Consider the following 6,354-nt stretch of genomic DNA (forward strand, 5'->3'; position numbering starts at 1 on the left):
GTACATGAACATGTATCTATTCTAATTCTACTTTAACAGATTTTACTGATTACTGATTACCTATAATTTAATATTTTAATGTAAGTAATGGATTTGTCTATCCACATAATGTCCCAGGTCTGAGGTCACTGTAATACTATTATACCTACATAATAAGTATAAGTATATTATATTTTGTAGAATGTAACTCAGAAGTCTAATTATCAAATGTTTAACCACTAGCACCAGGTACTCACTTATAAGATAGGTACCCACTTCAGATTTATCTGGTTCATTTGAACCACTTTAACTCCCTACTGGGTGCCACTGAATTACGTTCTAAATAACTGCATAGACATTTTTATTTGGGGAAACCCACGTAAACTTACCGATAAGTTAGTTAAACTGCACTGCAAAGTATATTATATCAATTATTTTATGCTGGAATCTATATTTTATTCGCTGCTACCACTAATTTATATTTATATTGGTATTTACTACATATTGAATTAGCCAATTTCATATTTTCATAAATATGTATTTCAGTGGATCCATGGGTATGGCACTAAATCTAAGGAGAAACGAAACAAAAGAAATAAAAATAAAAATTATTCAAGACACTGAAATGTGTAACGATGATCGTAACAAACACATCAAATACACTTACCAATGGTTAATATTCGACGGACAATTAATTTTGCAATTAACAACCGGTAATCTATATTAAGTATAATAATTATTATGTTTAAGCTAAACATTTTAGTAGTGCAGGCATATGCGAGTGTACAATTATTTTGGGTTATAGAATAATTTTTAGCTTGGGGATCGACTTCTTTTTAGTTTAAAATACATATGTAGGTATATTGAATATTTTAGATTCTTAGCTGAGTTCACTTGTATAGATGCGACTATATTTACTTTGGTGATTTTACAATAATGTGTTTTTTATGTCTCAAGACAAAGTTTGGTAGAAAATAAACTTTGATAGAGTTTCTGGTTAGCAATAAATTAGATATAAATATTACTTTGGTTGGTCAAAAGAAGTAATTTTTAAATACCTATAATCTATATATTTTTTTATTGCTTAGTAAATATTTACTCATACATTTCTAATATTTAAATATCTAAATTGAAAATAAGATATAATGTAATATAAATAATACATAATACAAATCAAACGAAAATCATAGCATTTTTAAGTACTTAAAACATAATGTATTTTTAAAAATTTGTAACCTTTATAACTTTTATATAATGTAGGTAACACCTTATCATAAGAAACAAAACCCCATGTAAAATTTAATGTCAGGTTAATAGCCTTCGTTGCGGAAGATAGATGATGCGTTAGTTAGATGTATTTGTCATACATTGAAATTGGTACTGTATGTCTGTATGCTTAGTATATTTTATACTTATATTTATTCATTAATATATTTTTGATACAAAATAACACTTCCTGATTTTCTTCCCTTAATAAATTACTAAACCAAGAATCCAATAGCATGTCAAGCATTAATAAAAATTAACTACTATAATTTAAACATCTAAATAAAAAAGTTTTACCTACATATTTATTTAGATAAAAATTAAATATTCTATCTTCATATTAACCTAGATATTAATTTATCTAGTAATCTAGTATTTATCTAGATGTTATTTTTGCTATCTGAACTCTACACTGAATACAATTCCCTCTTTTTCCACGATTTTGATAGCCACATCCATCAGAAAACAGAATAATATTTTTTTTTCTTCTCAGTCAATATTAATACAATAGGTTTCAAGATGATATAACAGAATACTTACAAAAACTGATGCATCTAACTCTCCCTCACATTCATTCCACCAATAGTTGTGACATTGGTGTTCGTTGTTTACATTATTATTTATTATACAGATCATATTAAAAAAAAAAAAGTTAAAAAAGTATTATTTTTTGTGAAGTTGTGAACTTTGAGCTTCATTGAGTAATATAGTGCACTAGCGTTCATGGCTGGCATTCTTGTTTATTTGCTTTTTCAGTATCACTTTTTAATTGTTCTCTAGCCAGATCTTTATTTAATATGTGCTCCTGATACTCATTTTCTGTTACTTGATTTGTTTTATATGAAAAGAAAAGATCAGATTGATCTTTCCTGTGTTTAAGAATAGAAAAATTGTTTGATTTTAAAAACTTATTAAAACATGCCCTACTTACTGGTGTATATTTTACATGTTTTGTCTCTTGGACATACAAGCTGTATAATTGTTGCTTTGATTCAAATGGCCATTCCAAGTATAGTCGTTTAGTTATTTTTCTATTATAGTGGCTTTCCATTTTTGGAAGTTTATCGAACCACTTAATAAAATGATCATACCTTACTGTAAATGCCACTTTGTTCATTTGTTCATTAGTTTCAGGAACCAACTTTATTTTTGACATTTTTTTTTATACACTTTAGGTGATAGGCCATTAGATTTCTTAACCCAATTGTGGACTATCCATTCGTTTAAATCTAATGTTGCAAAAAACATTTTTTACAAACACGAATTTTCTTTTCATTTATATCTCTTAAATGATACTGGTATGATGAAGATCGTCTACTTTTTATTTCATACTTTCCTGTAGTCTTTCTCTTGGTATCTTCTTGTGTTACTAAATTTATAATGTATGCCTTTTTTTCGTCCCAAGGTGTTTCCCAAAAGCAATTAAACAAATTCAATCTGTCTTCCTCAGTTAATTTGAACACAATTTGATAAAAATATTATTTTATGATTCTCTTAATTTGTTATTGGGTTCATCCCGTTTACATTTATAGTAAATAAATAAATTTGCTACATTAATTTTTTTCTTTTAACGAAGTTTTCATGCCGTTAGGCTTTTCTTCGTTCTAATAATCTAGTTTAATTATTATCCTATAATCTGTGCTATTATGGTATTTTTATTGATCCTTCCGTAATCCAAGTTACTCTGACTTCGGTTTCGGTCTCTGGTTGGTAACACTACTAATTTGACCGGTTGTCATAGAACCTAGTCCTTGGAAGTGTGAAATGTTACAACATATTTAGTTTTGAGTGAAAACTTTTACAACTATTAGAGGTACCTACAATTGCAGCTAGCAATTAACTGTGCCTAAATACTAGGGAGAACATGGAGTCCGGTGACCACAATCACCTATACTCTATTTCAAAGGAGAATATACCGCTTTCGTACATCGCGACTGACGACTGGCAGCCATCTCGAACCCAATTTCTCCGACTCTCGCGCTTGATCATGCACGACGGTAACCGATCAAAACTTTCCTACAAGTATACACCGATTTAAAATAAATTGTACATAAATGGTTAGCGCGAGAGTAAACACGTAAATTGGAGCTGGCTGTATATAGTTCATAACGGCTGAAGACGGTAGCGCGCACGTCGCAAACCGACAGTTCTTGGTAGGAGATGTGTGCCGCTCAACGTAAATCGGTAAAGAAAGTGGTATATTCTCTTTTGAAATAAAGTATAAAGGTAAGAGGTCACCGGTCTACGACGTCGTAAATGGGCAAATGTAAGTTCTTGCTCGAGTCGTAGCATGTAAAAAAATACATACCTGTGTTAGTTCTTACGACCTACACGGTAGAAAAATAAGGTATATAAATTCCTAAACGGTAAAAAAACCTACGTAATAATATAAAGGTAATAGAAAAGTTATAAGAGTTTAAGAAGACGCCACACCCGCATTTGCTGTCTCGGTCTTACAAATGTACAACATAGCAAAAACTGTTTTGCGCGGGAAAGAATTGAGAAAGTTACAGGCATAACTAATAAATTTAATTTTGAACACATAAAAAAGGAGAACTTTGGCTGTGCAATATCGTTTTAATTTTTTTGATAACACTTATACGGAAAAAGTTTTAGTTGTTTCAAAATCCATTATTGTTAGTGTTTTTCAAACTTGAATAACAATTTTTGTAGTTCTGATATCGAAAAAATAAAAACAATACTGCACAGCTTAAGTTCTCTTTTTTATGTTTTGAAAATGTTGTTTCTTAGTTATGATTGTATCATCTCGGTTCTTTCATACGCCAAACAGTTTTTGATATGTTTTACATTTGTAAGACAGAACTAACACATGCGAGTCCTCTTAACTTCTGTGTATTTAAATATTTAATAATTTAGTTGTCTTACAACTATTTCTGGATTATTTTAGATAAAATGTTTGACTAATGTTCTTTGAACATAAAACATAATTGTTGAGTACTTTTTTTTATACACAATGTTATTAATAGAGGATGAACTACATAAAACTTCTGAAAAAGTTAAGGATATCAACAACGAAATATTGACCAAACAAGATTTGGTATTTCCTAGTTACTCTTTACCCGAAGGGTTGTACACTATTCTATTTAAATTGACAGTTACAGACGACGAAAACAGTTCTAGGCAGTATAACCCAAACATAAATACGGTATATATACACTAAACCTCTGACATGCCGAACAAAATATGTTTTAACGATTGTTTACGAAGTTTAGTGTTATATAAATGTAGTTATCGATGGATTACACGCTGAAATCGCTGGCAGTCCTGAGATGTCTGTTAGTAATTCAAATTTGATCACCCTGGATGCATCACTATCATATAACCCCAACGAACCGAATGACCGACAAAACCAAGACGTAATTTATATTTGGCGTTGTAATGTTACACAGGACCAAGTCAATTGCAAAGAGTACACCACTACTAGTAAAAAAAAACTATACAATTGCGCTTAGGATTTCGGTTTACATCAAATTCACAGCTCACGTATTGCGACGAAAAATTATTTTAGATCCCAAACGCCAACTGACTGGGTTCTTGGACAAAGCCGAAATATACGAGTTCAATTTAATAACACGAGTAAGCAATTCATACGCCAAACGTGTCGGGAAACCAACAGATGGAACTGCGAAAATAATATTATTTCCAAACGCGATTACTTTAGATTTTAGAATCAAGTAAGTTCAATATGAATTAACATAAGTAGGCTATAGGTTTCTAATAAATATAACATAAATATAACATAACAAATAAATTGGTGTACTGTATTAACTTCAGTGGCGTGGTGTGCATATATACAATGTAAGCGTTGCTTACATTTTCAGTCGTAAAAAATGTACAATTCGTAAATGAACAAATTAAAATTCAATTACCAAGTTCTAAAAATTATAAAATAAAATAGTATTATATTATTATGTATAATATTATATAATTTGAGCGGAGCGAGGAATCTAATGGTTTTACAATGGTGTTTAATTTTTTTTTTATCCTTTTTTTATATAATTTATACCAGAAACAGCCCTTTGATTTCGGCAATAGTTATTTCAATAGTTTCAATAGTTATTTAATGCCACGGGAAAAACCACCGACAAATTACAAAAAACCGCTAAAAATGGGATTTTAATTTCTAATGCTTTGTTTAACACCATAGACACGAATAAAAATAAAAATAATGACTTGTTATTTTGTTGTAATTTATAATATAAATTCAACTTACAGGCTATAATAAAATATAATAATAATATAAAATATCCAGACTGACAAACCGTTTCCGCTCAGAATCGTTTTTCGTATCCAATGATATGATATTATTGAATTCAAATTTAATACAATCCATTATACATTGACCCACTTGTAACCTACTGTACAGCAGAGCGACATCCATTTATCAGCTTTTTTATATTGTATAGTTATTTGTTGGTATTATAATAATAATCTGTGGTTTTGGGCGTTTTGGCTGTCAGTTGATGACAAGCCGAGACTAAGATATACTAAATACTTGCATAGGTATAAATATAATAAATGTCCCTCAAACCTCTTCACGTGCATCTTCGGTTCAACAATCATTTTCTATAAATATGGGAAATATTACGTTAGACGTGCATCTAAGCGATTCCTATTCCCTTTTCTATTTTTTATATGAGACTATTGCAGTTTGTAGTATAAATAAAATTGCATCGTAGTTAGTATAAGGGTTGGTAGTACTGACTAAAATTACATACCTAACCTAAGTAATTTTCAAATGTGTTACACGACCAAACATCATGGTTTTAAATTTGTAATTGACATCATCATATTTATTTTACTCATTGCGTTGTTCCAACACTGGGACTGAGACTGTCTTCGGCCAGTGCCCATCTCCACGATAATCTTTATTAACTATTAAGTAATAGGAATTTAATTAATTAATTAAAATATTTTTTGTATAATATGTATACTTTTGATTAACGATGATCACGATAAAAATACTAATTTTATCATTCGTGAGTGTGCTAAACAAGAAAATCGTATAAGAAATTATAATTGGCTTAAGCACATACCTAGCTTCGTGCGTTGTGCGAAAATCAAAATTAACAAATAAAAATATAAGCA

The sequence above is a fragment of the Acyrthosiphon pisum genome, chromosome X, assembly GCF_005508785.2.
Source record: "Acyrthosiphon pisum isolate AL4f chromosome X, pea_aphid_22Mar2018_4r6ur, whole genome shotgun sequence".
NCBI classification, from domain to species: domain Eukaryota; kingdom Metazoa; phylum Arthropoda; class Insecta; order Hemiptera; family Aphididae; genus Acyrthosiphon; species Acyrthosiphon pisum.